The 15702-nt window shown below is 44.8% G+C and overlaps 1 protein-coding gene and 2 long non-coding RNA genes across 4 annotated transcripts in view; 2 read left to right on the top strand and 1 right to left on the bottom strand.

Moving 5' to 3' along the window:
• Positions 1-2947, bottom strand: part of ZEB2 (zinc finger E-box binding homeobox 2) — a 113980-nt gene extending 111033 nt beyond the window's left edge. The window contains exons 1-2 of the mRNA XM_065841072.2: positions 2714-2947; positions 2511-2609 (exon numbers count right to left, since the gene is read on the bottom strand). The gene's annotated coding sequence lies outside the window, so the exon portion shown is untranslated. The remainder of the gene's footprint in view (positions 1-2510; positions 2610-2713) is intronic.
• On the top strand, positions 2537-4946 carry LOC136103153 (uncharacterized). The gene is made up of 3 exons (XR_010651555.2): positions 2537-2672; positions 2777-2847; positions 3777-4946. It is a non-coding gene; the product is annotated as an uncharacterized lncRNA (long non-coding RNA).
• Positions 4947-5433: 487 nt separating this feature from the next.
• Positions 5434-15702, top strand: part of LOC139828389 (uncharacterized) — a 36159-nt gene continuing 25890 nt past the window's right edge. The window contains exons 1-2 of one of the 2 annotated variants that reach the window (XR_011739924.1): positions 5434-8560; positions 11298-11410. This is a non-coding gene — a long non-coding RNA (uncharacterized lncRNA). The other variant, XR_011739923.1, reaches the window with a different exon arrangement.

Raw genomic sequence — 15702 nt, 5'->3', positions numbered from 1 at the left:
AGGGCGCCAACGGGGACCCGAATTTGCACCCGAAAAAGAACCCATCCACGCACACGGCGGGGTTTTGCCGTGCCGGGGGAGGTGGGACGCAGACGGAGCGGGCTCCCCCCTCTCTCTGTCCCCAGCCGGGCAGATTTCTTCTTTATTTAATTATTTTTGCTGTGTGTGTGTGTGTGTGTGTGTGTGTGTCTGTGTGTCTGCGTGAGCGTGTGTGTCTCTCCCCCTGTGTGTGTGTATTGCACCAGCAAAGCAGATCAGAGAGACAAGAATTACATCTCAAATGAGTCATAACTCATGACCGTATGAGGGAATGCACAGCTTTTACAGTAGGCTGTTTGACTCAATGCTAGGCGGACCATTTCCTCTTAAAAGTACTTTAATTTGACATTAGAACTTCTTTTCACACGAAATGCTAGCTTTCTCTCCTTCTTCTCCTGCCTTTATAATGATTTTTATTTATCCCCCAAAGTGGACTCCAGCAAAGTGTTCAGAGGAGAGGGAAACATGGCTCTCCCCTGTCCTTTTGGGGTAAAGCACAGCACGGAGACCTCCCCCTCCCCCTAACAACGAGGAGTGTAATTATAAACCTCTGTCACCTTTTTAGTCAGTTTGACAATATTCAGGGTTTCCCCTGCCCCTTAGTTAAACAAAGCTTCAGAGTGTCTTTTTTTTTTTTCCTTCCCAGAAAAGAAACAGAAATCAAAACTACCGCTGTCAGAGTTTTCAGTTGTTTGGGTTTTATTTTATATTTTTGTTGGTGGTGGTGTTTGATTTTGGTTTGTATTTTTTTTTTAACTTGTAAACTTTGGGACCTACTGTGTGTGGCTGTGTGCTCGGGCTGTGCAGGAGGCTCTATCTGTCAAAGGGAGAGGGCAGGAGCATTTGGTTTGCTGCAAGAACGCTCCTGAAACTCTGTCCATCTCGAAGAAGATGCTGTAGCTTTAAAGATGCTTTGACTTGAGGATTAGTTTAAACAGGGGGCTATAAAAGATGTAACAGATGCAAACTGTAAAACAAGGGCAATTAACCCTTGCTCTCCTGAGCAAGATCCCCCCTCGCCTTCGCATCCATTGTCTTCTCCTGCACTGGGAATTTCACACAAAACCTAAAAAATTATTACCTGCCTCAACATTTTTTTAATTTTCTTTTTGCAGCAAATTGAGCTTTTTTTCCCCCTCCCTTTTTAATTTTTTTGTCCTTCCTTTCTGCCCTTTCTGTCTTTTTACTTTACTGGAGCTTCACCCCAGGACTGAGCAGTGAAGTGTGTGGTTGCTTAGGTCTTTTCATTCTGCCTGAACTCTCTTTTCAGACGTCTGCGGTTATAAAACCTGCTTGACTAAAATAAATCTCCGAGCAGGTAAGAGGATGGGAATATTGAGAGTGTATGCAGGGTCAGCGTGTTTACTCACACTCTCCTGCTTGGGATTCCGCCTGGGCAGAGTGAATTGGTGGCTATGGGGATGTATGTGGCTGAGGAAGGAAGAGGGTGAGAAATGTGCTAGAAACTTTAGTATTTGCCAGTTATTCCCTATCCTGGAGTGGGCAATGGTAGCATCATCGTGGCACATCTACCAGGAGATGTAGCGAAGAGGAACTGAGAAAAGCCCGGACTCTCTGCTTGCCTCGGCAATTGGCGTTTTAATGCAAAACCACCAATGGTGAAATGTTTAAAATGCGTCTCATTACCTTCCCTGCTCTTCAGCCTCCCGCAAAAAGTTGTCAATAATTTTAAACCTGCAGATCTCGACAACACTTTTCTTCCCAGAGGGCCGGCTAGCTTTTTAAAATAAGTATATATTGGGTGTTGTTTTCTTTTTTGCTTTTTGGTAAACGACTTTTAAGTTCCAGTCAGTACTTTCACTTCTGGCTTTAGGATCCCAGAAGTTAAGGTGTTACTTCACCCAGCTTCACAAAATAAAATAAAGAAATGAAACTAACTAAGCAGACAAAACAGCAAAGTTTCCGTTTTGGGGAAACACATCCTTGGCCGGGGAGCCCCGGGCTGGGGCTCCAGCGGCGCCCGGGCTGGCTCTGCAGGCTCAGAGCGGGCAAAGCATTAACAGGTACCTGCAAACTTTCAGAGCTAAGATGTGAAACCTGAAATAAAAAGAGCAGGGGGTGGGTAAAGGGGGATTTTTTTTTTTTCCTGAAGAGGATGAAGTCCCTTCCTAACACTAAAACTTTTGCTGCTGGGTTGTAAAAGGCGCCTCCCGTACCTGGCTGACAGGTAAGGGGAGCAAGGATGGTGGTGGCACAACCCCGAGAGCCCCGAAACTGCTCATCCTTTCCCGGAGAGGTACCGACGGCACTTCAGGTTTCGGTTAAAAGGTTTTTCGCCCCAAGTATAAACATGCCAGAAAGAAACCAACACGTTTAGAAATAATATGCTATCGAAATTAAATAAGCCCGCTATAGCGTGAGGTGGTGTGAGAAAAAAAGAAAGGAAGAATTAAAGAAAAAAAAAAGAAAAAAAAAAAAGGAGAGAAAATGGAATTAAATTCCAAACCTACCTGCGAAGTCTTGTTTGTAGTTTTGGCCAGAAATGGTGAGAAGAAAAAGCATGAAGAAGCCGCGAAGTGGAGGAGAAAAGGTGAAGGGAGATGCAGCTCCTGGAGAAATTGTAAAAAGCCTTGCAAAGAGTTGTCGGAAGGACCGTTATTCCTGCTGGGCAGGTTAGGACTGATCTCTTTCTGCCACTCCAGGAAACACAAACCTGGGGACGGACTGACGTGTTACGCCTCTTCTAATGACATTTTTTTCTTTTTCTTTTCTGTAGGAGCGAGAGGAGAGACCCTGAAACACACGCCACCTATCTTTGTGGGGAGGGATAATTGAAGAGCACCAAACGTGAGCATCATGTGGAAACGTGATCGCCAAGTTTCTCTCTGGGAAAGGATCTGGGATAGATTATACCTTGAAGTCTCCGCGAAACGCTTTAGCGGCAGAAATGCAATTCCACCTCCCTCCCGCCCGCCCCCCGCCCCGCGCCCGCCCCCCGCCCCGCCGCTCCGCGCTGCTCCGCGCTGCTCCGCGCCGCTCCGCCGCTCTCACCCCGCGGAAACTCAGCGCATCCCACCCCTCGCCCCCACACCACGGGGGGCTGCGTCCCCTGCAACCCTGCTCCCCCCAACCCGCCTGCATCCTCTGTCCCCCCCTCGGGCGCATCCCCTCTCCCCCCGGCGGTGCACCCCCCCCCCCCACTCCCCGGCTGCATCTTCTGCCCTCCTACCCCCCCGCGGTGCGCCTTTCCCCCCCCGTGGCTTTATCCCCTTCCTTCCCCCAGGCGGGATCCCCCGCCCCAAGCGAGATCTGTGCCGGATCCCCCCCCCCCTCCCGCTCCGGCAGGATCCCGCCGGATCCCCTGCCCCCGGGCTGGATCCCTGCCGGTTCCTCCCCCATCCCCGGGCGGGATCCCTGTGTCTCCCCCCGGCCCGTGCAGCCGGCTGGGGGCCGCATCCTGCGCTCGGTAGCCCGCGCCGCCCCACTTCCCAGCCCCTCTCGGAGCTCTCGCTTCTTGCGGAGGGGAGAAAACTTACCCTAACATAATGCCTAGAAACTAAACTCTGTTCGGGCACTGCAAATAAGCTCCTGGCTGACTCCTGCTCGCTTTGGTGCTGTTTTATTTTTATCCTTAACACGTTTGTTTGGGGGCTTTTTTTTTTTTTCCCTTTCATTCAGCGCTCATCCAGGTTATTTGAATAGTCAGCTAAATCTGATGTAGAAAAAAAAAACCACCACCGTGCTGAGATCTTACAGTCTATCTGTTTTGTTCACAGATATAGATCAGGGGTGAGATGGGCTCTTCCTGGCTCTGCTCTCCCTTGGAAGGAGCTGGACGGGCAGAGAGACAGAGAGGACGAGAAACGCGTGGGACTGAACTTCAGGGAGGTTACAAGTTTTTCACCTTTTTTCAAGTATTAAAATTAAAATAAAATTACATAGAGAAAAAAAAAAGAAAAAAAAAAAAAGAAACCCAGACTCCACCTTTGCACTGAAGTGATTGGTTATGCAAATATGGAGGGGGTTTCCTGGCAAATACAGCTTTCTACTGTATGGTTAATTAAATCATCACTCAAAAGCCTTCCAATGTGACGCTTCTGTCGTAATCCAATCAGGTTACGTAGGTCCTAAACAAGAAAGATATTTTCCACATCTGGAAGTCAGCAATTTAGCAAGTACTGCACATTATTAACCAATTCAGAGCCCACTTCCCAGGGGGATATTTTTTTTTTTCTTGAAGTTTAAGTGTTCTTAACCAATGCTCTGCTGTTTTGTTAATCAAAAAGCCGGTTTACACCGCACGTAATTGAGAACTAATATCGAAGTAAGTAAAGGCAGCCCGAGCTGGGGATGCTGAGCGAAGGCGTTTATCTGCAAAGGGGGATGATATGGCTGAGTCTCGATCGTGCCCAATTCCCAGCACAACCCGCAGCCATTTCTTCCTCTAAAAGAGCTCGAAATCACCTCAGCCCTAAAATAAACTTCACATCTTGCCTACTCGTTCGGTCCTTTCCGAAGGTGAACGTGGAGCTGCCCAAAGGGCTGCGTTAAAGAGCTGCGAAACAATTTCCCTCTTTTGACAAGAGTTAAATCTATCGCAGCACTTTTTTTCCCCCCCTTTTTTCTCCCCCTCCTGAAGAAAACTGAAACAAATGGTACACTGATCCGACACTGTACTTCTACTTACATTAAGCTAAGATAAACTGCTCTTGAACTGTGCATTGAATGTGTGCCTAAAGCAAGAACTGGAATGCGAGCCATGGGCACGACCGACTGCGCTCCAAAATGGTCCAGATCAGAGAACACCTTTCTGACGATTAAACATCGCAAAGGAAGGAAGGGGACCCCCAGTTAACCCCCCCACCCCCCAAATGTGTCTTTGCAGCTCATCAGAGCCACCGATTTTTTTTTTATTATTTATTATTTTTTGTCATCTGTGAGTGAGATCTGCCCTGCCAGTTAGACCTGACTGGTGATACTGGGGAGGCGCAGGGCACGGGGGGGTTGTGGGGTGGGGGGGACCCCACTTCCCCGCCTGCAGGCGTGGGGGGTGTCGGAAAATAGCCCCCAAATCCCCCCTCGCACACACTCAGGGTGTCCCCGTTTCCAACCCCCAGTGCAGGTCCCTGCGCGGCAGGCGGGGGGGAGGCAAATGCGCCCCTGCCTGCGCGCTGCCTGCGCGCTGCCTGCGCCCTGCCTGACTCCTCCGGAGCTGCCAGCCGCGGAGCGGCTTAAAGCAAATCTGCCTGCAGACCTGGCTGTCTGCTGCCGCTGAAATCCGTAATTATGCAAAGGTGGGAACAAGGGTCTCTTAATTTACTTATTTTTATTGATAGTTTAGTATATATATATATATATTTTTTTTTTTTCCCTGGTGCGAGTTATCTCGGCTTTGCTAAAAGTTTCGTTGCCACTGTTCCCTAAATGCCAACATTATTTCTTGCAGGATGCACGACTCATCCACGCCTAAATATACCTGTATACACACAGACATATCGTACACACACAAAGTGATGATATCTTAATGAAATATACAGCACAGTGCAAATATCTTGAAATCAGATTCAAGTATTATTAATTTGAATTAGATTCTCTCAGATCCAGAAGACATCGCCTATAAATCAAGGGCAGTCTGGCAATTCCTTAAAGAGCTAAACTGAATTTAGATGCATATGATAAAAAGAAAGAAAAAGAAAAAAGTGAATGCTAATTACTGACTCGCTTGATTTCCAGTCACCCACGTTGTCTATGAGCAAATGAAAAAAACAACAAACAACCAACGAGTTCTCAAAATAAATTAATCCCATTACGTATTGTTCATATATTTCCAGATTACAAAATGAGAGGATGAACCGGAGATTAAGAGAAACTGCAGCCCAACCTGAAACAGGCAGGAGTGTTGTCGATGTTATATCATTAAAACATATATCTGCAGCTACACGAAAAAAACCCAAACCCTCAGACCGTGCGATGATGCTCAAGGGCTTTAAGGAACATGTTGGTATTGTCAGATAATCCCTATTCATAATTTTGCAGGCTGTTCTTTCAGCCCTCAATCTCACAGTTTCTCCAGCTCTGAAGTGCCTCAGCAGGGTTTGCATCGGAGCGATAAACTGCTCTGATCTTTGCAGGAGTGCCATAGCACCCAACCTTATTAGACGTTATTTTAACGTGGTGTGTGTTGGTTCTTTGTTTTTAATTTTTGGACACTGGACATAAACGTTTAGCAATAAGCTAAACCCTTCTGAGATGGATTTTAGCCTTAATCCAGGCGTTGATTTCCTGCCCTGCTCTGAACTACTAACGGGCGTGCAGCTTCTTTAGGAGATGGAAATAATGACAGTCGATAGATCCTGCCTTTATTGGGGTGGTGCTGGCAACCCAGCTCCTAGCCCCGTCGCATCAACGTCCTCATGCAGAACCTGTGCCTTGCTTTATTTTGAACTTTTGCATATACGATCCCCCCCACCCCATCAGTTTAAAAACAAACAGACCCAAAATACTCTTCACAAATTCCAGCTCTGTCCTTGTGTAAGGCACTCGGAGCTGTGGCTTGGAGATGTTCTTTGTGTGCAGGTTTTTTGCCCTCTTTTCCTCAGGTTTTCCTGCATGGAAATGCAGAGAGGTGAGATGAGGGGGGCCGGGTGGTCCTGATGCAAACCTGCCCAAATGATGCCAGGGGTGATGCTGCTGCCTTCTCCTCATCGAGTTTATCTTTGTCCACCAAAACCCATCACAGTGGAGATACCCTGCCTGGAGATAACCCCATGTCCCCCCATCCTTGAGTGGGGCTGTAGGGACATCTGGGGACAAACCCCACTTCATGGAACTCATTACCATGAGAAAGGGGCTGTGCAGGGAGAGAACCCCCTGCTAACTCCTAAAACAACCCCTGAGCACCCAGGTGTGATGGGCAGGGGACAAGATCAACCAAACGGGGCTGGAGGGCAGAGGCCCTGAAGGACCTCGGCCTCCTGCTCAGACCTGCTGCCATCGTGGCTTTGCGGGGACCTGGTGACACTGGCTGGTGGGATGATTTGTGGCCTTATTTATTTCAGTGTGTTTGTTTTTTCCCCAGCGCAGCGTGAGAGCAAGTAACGGGGAGAACATTTTTTTTGCCCATGTGGAAGAAGGAAAATCAGGGGGATAGCAGATAAGATGCTTTAGCTGATACGTTTTGACTAATATATTTTAGAGGTTGCTGAAGACAGGGGTTTGACACCTCTAAAAACACGTTAGCTGCTCTGAGGCTTTTACTTCGGGTCCTTCATGGCTCTCCTATGTTTTCCCCAAAGTGTGGAACCCTTCCTGCATTAGAGATTAAACATCCCTGTGTAAGGGACCGAGACAAGATGTGCCCACTCACAGCCGAGCCTGGGGAGAGCATCTCTCCCCGCATCCCTGCCCCGCGGGGGAGCGGCTGCTGCGAGCTCGGGGCTCCCCATGGGTACCGACAGCTTCTTATGCACAGACCTCTGGGGTGTAGAAGCTGCCGTCGGCTTGGGAAAAAATTGGGAGGTTGCAAAAATACCCCCTCAAACCAACCAAACAAAAAGTTAATGCCGGGGGGAGATTATTTTTTGCAGTCACCTGTGGTAGCAGAATAATTTTTCCAACTGGGGAGAGTCCCATGTGGCCCTGAGATGTTGCTGGATACTTTTGCTCAATACAGGTGTCCCTATTAACTAAGATTTAATTTCCACACAAAGGAAAGGGAGAAAGGGTCACAGAACGACTCTCCCCCCACCCGCTGGTGAGGTATTTGGGAAGAAACCTTTTGAATCAACATTCTCAAAGTTTTCAAGTTCCTTTACGGAAAACCCATGTAGGGATAGGATACGAGCCAAAAGCAAGGGAAAAGATTGTCTGGCTTTAATTTATCTATCCCTGGGCATTTCTAAGAAGCAGATCTCACTGTAATATTTAATCTCGTGAGAGTCCCTGCACGTCAAAAGTGAATCCCCCTCATATGTTTTTCTTAATTTCGTCATTTATAAAGTCGTTTCTGATGGCCTAGAGCTGCTCACATCCCGCCCATGATATATGTCTGTCTGTCTGGGGTAGGAAAACAGCTTCTGTGGGACCCAAACCCACTTCTGACTCCAAGCAGAGAGGAGCGAGCGGCTCCAGTAACTGGGAGAGGTGGCAGCGGGTCGATGGGCAAACGTCCTCGATCCCCTGTCCCACACCATGGGATGCAGATGTTTTACCTTCTCTTCTGAGGTCGATGGTGAAGTTCGGACAGATCTCTTGGCTCGGTTGGCAGTGATTAAAATTCGCTGCTCACTTTTGTTTATAGTTGGTTGTTTACTTTGTTGAATTTTTAAAAACTTGTTAGAATGCAATTGAACACAGATTCAACAGTATTTAGGCTTGAAAAATAAAGATGCATTAGAAAGATGCCTATTATGCTTCAGAATTATTAATTGACATTTTTATGATGAATAATTAATCATTTGAATAATTTTCGTATCTCTGATCTGAACACATATTTGCATATCTAATGTCTGATTTTAAATGTGGTTTCTTTAGTTGCATTCTCCCAGGACAAAGACATGAAGTAAGTAACATCCTAATGCAAAACTTTTTTTCTTTGCACTTGTAAAAGTATGTTTATTGAAATGTAAGTTTCTATCTAGTTATTAAGCTGTTAATAATCTATGCATGACATATATGCATTAATAAGACTGTGCATCTTCTGGATATGAGCACATTCAGGCCTCATTTTCTTAAATACAGTGGTAAGGTCTCCTGCGATACATACACGTTACTTAAAACCGTGTGGGGTTAAGCTAGGAAACCATAAAGAAATATCTCAGATATGCAATGTTCCCAGCTTGTTTACATGACACTTAGAGAGAAGACCAAAGGTCGCTTGAATTTGCGGTATTTAAAATATCAAGAACTTTTAATATAAATTTTTACTGTGTCCTCCTAGTGAGGCAACACCATTATTTTCTTGTTATATTTTAATATGCTTAAATCATTGTTCTCAAGACCCTCCCCCCACCTCACTCATAGCTGGTGGCAATAAAGGAACAACATAAACTGCAGATCAGTTATAAGTTGGTCAGCAAATAGGTGCAAGTGATGGCGCTTGTTGTGCAACCCTGCTCGGCGTTGGGCTGGTATGAGCAAAACTCAGCCACATGGGGAACAGAAAGGAGGAAGGGGCAGCTGGACAAAACCGTAACCCAAAAGGTATTAAAAAATATAGCAATTAAAGGACTAGAACTCTGCTCCACCGTCTCCGACCACTGGTTAACTGCTATAGCAGCACTGCCTGACGGGGAGCCAAGGAGGTGCTTTTACTTAAACCAGGTCTGAATTTGGTTTATTAAGAAACGGAGGCTTTTCAGAATTTTTATTTAGTGGCAGATTTAAATATACAGGGGCCTGTATATTCTGAATAGGGGTTATTGGCTTCTTGCTGTCATACTGAGGAACCAGGGCAATAGATGCTCTAGAAATACCTTAAATTGATGCAGTACTATTTCAGGTTAGTAGATTAGAGGAATTACATGAAAATGGAGACACAAATACATGTCAGTGTTTAAATTTGCTTAGTGCCATTCATATAGTGAAGATAGTACACATGAAATGCAAAATCAATACAAAAACTTTCAGTCTTTATTTTTTTCAACTCTGAGTCACAAAAAATACACCCAAAAGATACTTTTTTCCTTTATTTTATTTTTTTTTTATGGTGGAAGTACATTATATAGACTATGGTAATCTAGTGGGCAATATCTGACAGACAGATACTGTATAAAGAAACTGTGCAACGTAGTTCTCAGAACAGGCTGAAGTTATATTGAATAGGATGTTTAACAGTTGCGTATGCTCAGTGATAACAGATTCTTTTTTCGGGAGGGGGGTGTTGAATTTATAATAGCAAAAGCAGGAAACTTGAGCAACCCTTGCAGCACAGAGGGCCCGGTGCCCAGACCTGCCATCACTTTGGCCACCAGGGTGGTGACAACAGCAGCAGGATCTCTGCAAAGGGACAAGGTGGAGACTGGGGTTAAGCCTCTGCTTTTTAGTTCTGAAAGCAGGAGAGAAAGCAAATATCCCCTGAGATGCACTCATGCTTCTTTGCAAGGGAAAGATCCCTTTTTGGGTTGGGGTCAACCTTTGCTATGGATGAAGGCATCTGGTGCTGGGAACATCGATCAAAGCAACTTGGATGCTGTTGTGCCTTAGTGAAGCCAATGGACAACTCTGTGGTGGATCCGTTAACCTGGAAAGTGGACTTCTTTATTTAGAATTATTTTTTTAACCAGGTTGAAAGGTGAATATAAAACATACAATTACAGAGTAGCCCTTGTTCTACCTATTTGGGACTAGATGAAATTTACTTTTCCCTGGCTTTCTTAGAGTCCTACTATTTCCCCTCCTGAATATTAAGCTAATAGAGGTGAAAGTGCTGGCAGGGAATCTGGGTGCAAAGCTGACATTTTAATGGCCGTTCAAAAATTTCAGGGTTGATTCATTGTCCCAACTTGTTCTCATCACTGCCAGGAGGAAAACATTTTCTTCCCTCTGTGACTTCAGGAGATTATGTGTATATTTTAAAATCTACTGAAACTCAAGGGTGACAAAGATATTTAGAAAAAGCCCCAATGATCTGAAACAATTAGATATTGTAGCATAGTTTTCCAAGAAATTCTGTGTTTACAGAATTGCCCAATATCTGGAAAATTACTGCCATTCTGCATGCGGCTGCTGAATGTATTAGATACCAAGAGAAGCCGAGGAACACGTCCCACCGACCATTACACACCCAAAATGCAGATTTACCCCCAAACTGGCTGACATCCCCTTCGTCAAGGGTGACATCGGACTTGCCAGTTCTTCTGTTTGCTCTCTCCAACCATCAGCATCATCTCCAGCTCATCTGTGGATGGAATCTTGGCCAACTGGCCCCTTTCCAAGCCCAAATCTTAGACTCCGGGTGATTAGAGCTGTCAAAAACAGGAGAGAGTTTTTTTCTTTGCCATTAAAATTGTGCCCGGGTTCTCACTTCCTGCCCAATTTATGTTTTAAAAATGTTTATTGGGAAATTTTCTGACACCTTTCTGGGTCACTTGCTCTTTGGTGTTCCAGGTCAGCATTGCATTAAAGGTACTAGCATTCAAACAAGTCATTTCCCCATATGGCTGGTGTTAGGTGTGTGTACACTTCTACCAGTGCTTCTCACTATATCGCTTAAACTTGATCAAGGCAGCATCTAAACTATTTTAAACCTTACCATCTTTTCTTTTTCCTTCTTTTTTTCTTTTTTTAACACACATGAGCTCTCCTGCTTCAAATCTCTGACAAGCATGTGAAAACCGCAGCGTCAGAACAACTGCTGCTCTCTTCTTGGATTCTGACAAGCAACCTTCAACCTGAAACCCTCTAAAAATGGGTATTTTTATATATTTTTTTCTCTTTAATTCACAAGTGATTATATTGACTATATTCCTTTCCCTTGTTCTGGCAAGCTGGAAATGGGTGCAAGAACTGCGTGGGGCAGAATATGGCAATACTGTTCGGTGTTCACCCAGTGGGTCCACTGGTCAATGGGCCAATCTGCCAATGGGTCTATGACAAGGAGGTTATGAACGGGTGTGATTTCCCAAATTCTGGGCTAGGGAGGAGGACAAACGATCTGCAGAATCATTTTGGCAGCTTGGGTTGAGGTGCTGTGTGCATTGAAGTCCTTGGCTCCCACAAGGCAAGAATGGCAACTTCAGGTCCTTATCTCCTGTGCCACAATTTGACTAAACCATGTTTCCCAAGCATGGGCAACAGATGATACTGAAGATGTGAACGGGCCCACCATGCTTCCCAGAAGATACCAAAATAAGAGGGGCAGGGAGTGGGACAATACAACCACTGCACTCGGTGCTAGGGTAGCTGGTCCTGGATGTAGAGAACAGACTTGGTGGCAGCCATCCCGATGGTGTTGTCCTTCCTATCCCTCGCCTTTGCAGGAGTGTAAACTGGACCAAACATTGCTGCCCAGAGGGTGAAAGCAAGATCAGTGAGGTGACCCAGGGTTTGCTATGAAGGTTGCTTAGATGGCTGTGGAGGCTGGTGGGGAGCTTCAGGACAGTGAAGTCAACCCTCCATGACTTTATAGCTCATCTACACCAATGACTCTACTGGGGTGGCTCTCTACATGCAAGACTTCTTTCCCCAGGAAGCAGAGAAAGGGCAGAAATGGTGGAGACCAGGCAAAAGAAAACAATCCCAACAACAGCACAGCCTTGAATATTTGCCATTGGGGCAGGTGGGTGCCTGGGTTAGCTTCTGTGCCACCACCCAGCCGCCAGCTGTACCTGGCAGTGGTGTCTTTGCCTATGCCAAAGCCTGGCTGGTGGTGGCACTCATTTTTGGGAGGATAGGAGCTATCGGTGAGGTCTGTGTCTGGAATTTGAGGTGGGCGTAGAATTTCAGAGGTAAGAATCAAGGTGTGGAAAGCCACACCTGATATTTAGTGTTGGAAAGTGGACATGGTTAGAGGTGGGAGCAGTGGGGAAAGCGGTGCTGACCTATACGCAAGGAACACAAGATCTCCCTTGTGCCTCATGGTGAACAGGCAGAAATATAGAGCAGAGATTGAAAACACTGCAAATATTTGTTCTCATTGTCAGATGTTTCTATAAAATCAGTTGTTACTGAATCACTGCTGAAGTTACTGAGCACTTAAATAAGCAGAGAGTGAGAAAAGCTAAGTCTAATTATACGTTTCATGCCATTTACAGAGGTTTCCAGGGGATTTTCTTTTAATAAAAGTGCAGTGTATCAAAAAGAATAAATCCTACAATTTTGTTATTTACAAATCAGTGGCTTCTGCCTCAAGCTGACAGACTTATCCTCCATCTTACACTCTTCTTTCCACCCCAAAATGCACCCAGTACATTGACATTCCTACAAATACTCTTCAAGTATCTACATAATATTTTATGCTCCTTATGTTGGTAAGCAAATGGATCAGAAGAAAATGATCACAAAGGCATAACAAATATTCTTGAAGATACAGAGAAAAACCCCACAATGCTGGAAAACATGCAACAAAGATGTTTTCCAGATAAAGAGAACAAGTGCCTTTTACATCCCTGCCCACCCGTTCCTGAAGATATCAAATTGGAAACCTGGCTGGAGATATGATGTAATTAATTAGTTAAAATGATTTACTAACATAAAATATAAAACCTTTTTGGTGATTAATTTTTATCCCCTTCACATTTTTTTTTCACCACCACAACCACTCTGCCCCTTTCTGACTCTGGATTATTTAGGAGTTGACTTTTGCATTCAGAGCTTTACATATCAATCCCCAGGAGCAAAACATGCCATTAATATTTCCTATGCTATGCAATCCGTCGATGCAGCACCTAACCCTGCAGCCCTCATCTGTGCTTCAGAGAGGAGCGAGTTGTACCCAGTCAGACCCATAACTTATGGAACTGTAGAATCATTTTGGATGGAAAAGATGCTCAACATCATCAAGTCCAACCGTTAACCCGACACTGGTACTAAACTATGTCCCTGAGAACCTCATCTATGTGTCTTTTAAACTCCTTCAGGGATGGTGACTCCACCACTGCCCTGGGCAGCCTGTTCAATGCAATTGGATATTGTTCCCAATATCCAATCTGAACCTCCCCTGGTGCAATTTGAGGCCATTTCCTCTTGTCCTATTGTTTGTTACTTGGGACAAGAGACCAACATCCTCCATGCTACAACCTCATTTCAGGTGGTTGTAGAGAGCAATAAGGTCTCCCCTCGGCCTCCTGTTCTCCAGGCTAAACAGACCCAGATGCCCCAGCGGCTCCTCATCAGATTTGTGCTCCAGACCCTTCACCAGCTTTGTTGCTCTTCTCTGAACTCGCTCTAGCACCCCAAGGTCTTTCTTGTCACGAGGGGCCCAAAACTGAACACAGGGTTCAAAGTTTGGCCTCAGCAGTGCCCAGTCTAGAGGGACGATGCCTTCCCTGGTCCTGCTGGCCACACTAGTCTGGTGCTAGCCAGGATGCTGTTGGCCTTTTTGGTCACCTGGGCAGTAGCTCCTTGTTGAGGCTACCCTCCCTTCCAACCCTAACCATTCTGTGATTCTGTGAAGTAAAAAATGAGAAAACGAAGAGGCCACATTCGTTCTTGTCCAACTTGGCTACTGTCATGATACAGGAGCATGCTGTCTACTTTGGTAATTAAAACACTACTTGCAAGGGATACCAGAAAAACAAACGAATTAAAATAAGGTGGTTTCTCTTGAGTGTGAATGTGCCATGCACACATTACACAAGCTATGCAGGCTTTATGGAGGTCTTAGACTTGCCTTTCAACAGCCCTGCCATTCCAGGATGGGCCTCTTTCCTGAACAGACACTCTCTGTTGAGCCGAACTATATGACTGTTTTGTGATATGGATAAATGTGCGGACTAAATGAAGGACATTAAACTCAATATCCTTAAGACATGAGCCAGATTTTAATATTGCAGCTGTCCAGAGGTGAAAGGGTAATGAGGACATGAGGAATTCCTGGATGGCAAAGGGACACTTGGCCCAACGAGTCTGTCCTCCTTCAAGTTTATTACAACACACCTCCCTGCATTGTCGATATATCCTCCAGTCCTATCTGTCTATATAAACATGTCTGGCTATCTCTTCTGCTCATTAATACTTTGGTTCACTCAGTGGTTTTATTTAACATAATTCCTGCTACACTGTGAATCCGATAGCTCTACGTGAATTTACTGTTTATTCTTAGACCTTTCATTTTTAATTGGCCTTTTTTTTTTTTTCCTTTTTAAACTCACCAGATACAACCACAACTTCAGTTTTCATCCTAATTATGAAAATGTTAATGTTTAAGTCTGTTTTAGAAAGGATTAAGCTCAGCCTTCGTTTATATCAAGCATCTTTAACAGCCAGAAACAACGATTCCTTCATATCTTATTCCTATTTGAGTCACTAAAGTTCTTCTCTGGAAAAGGTGATCAAAATTGGAATTATTGGAGAAAATCTATCACGTTCCTTGTGTGATAACAGTCCTTTTGATTTTCAGGCTATCCTTTGCTGGAGTGTCCGTATCACACTTTATTTATACTGAATTGGCATTCATTCAAAACTGATGTTTGACAGATTCAGTACAATTTTTAAGGTGGAGCGGGAGTTTCCGTAGTCAAGTATTAACTTATAATGATCTCCTAAAGCCAAGAAACAGCTTTGAAGGCTGGTGGAAGGAAAAAAGCCCCTAAGAAATCAGTAACATTACAAATATTTCTAACTATTAGCTCATCTTCATTTATTAAAAACTATCTCCCTTTAAATTTTCTGCTACCAAAGTTGAGAGCGAATTAGCATACAGATGCTTCCTCAGAAGGCCAACACGTTAAAAAACCTGGGTTTTTCCCTTCCTCTGAGGCAACTCAAAGGAGAATGTCATTAGAGATCTGAACATAAACATGGCGAGAGAAATACAAGTCACAAATAAACCTACGTGATTTAGAAATTTCAAAGACGGCTGGCGGAACAAAAATATCTGGGTGAAGTACGAAGCGGGAAAGAGGCAAAGTAGATTGCTGCGACACGAGATCAAGAAGAGACTCTTAAATTTGTTATTTAAGTGTGTAGAAATCCCAGAATAATTGTTTACAATTATTTCTGATATCTAGCTATGCTCTCTTGTTTAAGTAAGCAACTTGATTC

Source organism: Patagioenas fasciata, chromosome 7 (genome assembly GCF_037038585.1).
Source record: "Patagioenas fasciata isolate bPatFas1 chromosome 7, bPatFas1.hap1, whole genome shotgun sequence".
Classification (NCBI taxonomy): Eukaryota; Metazoa; Chordata; class Aves; order Columbiformes; family Columbidae; genus Patagioenas; species Patagioenas fasciata.
The sequence above is the reverse complement of the archived record's forward strand: the minus strand, read 5'-3'. Positions and strand labels throughout refer to the sequence as shown.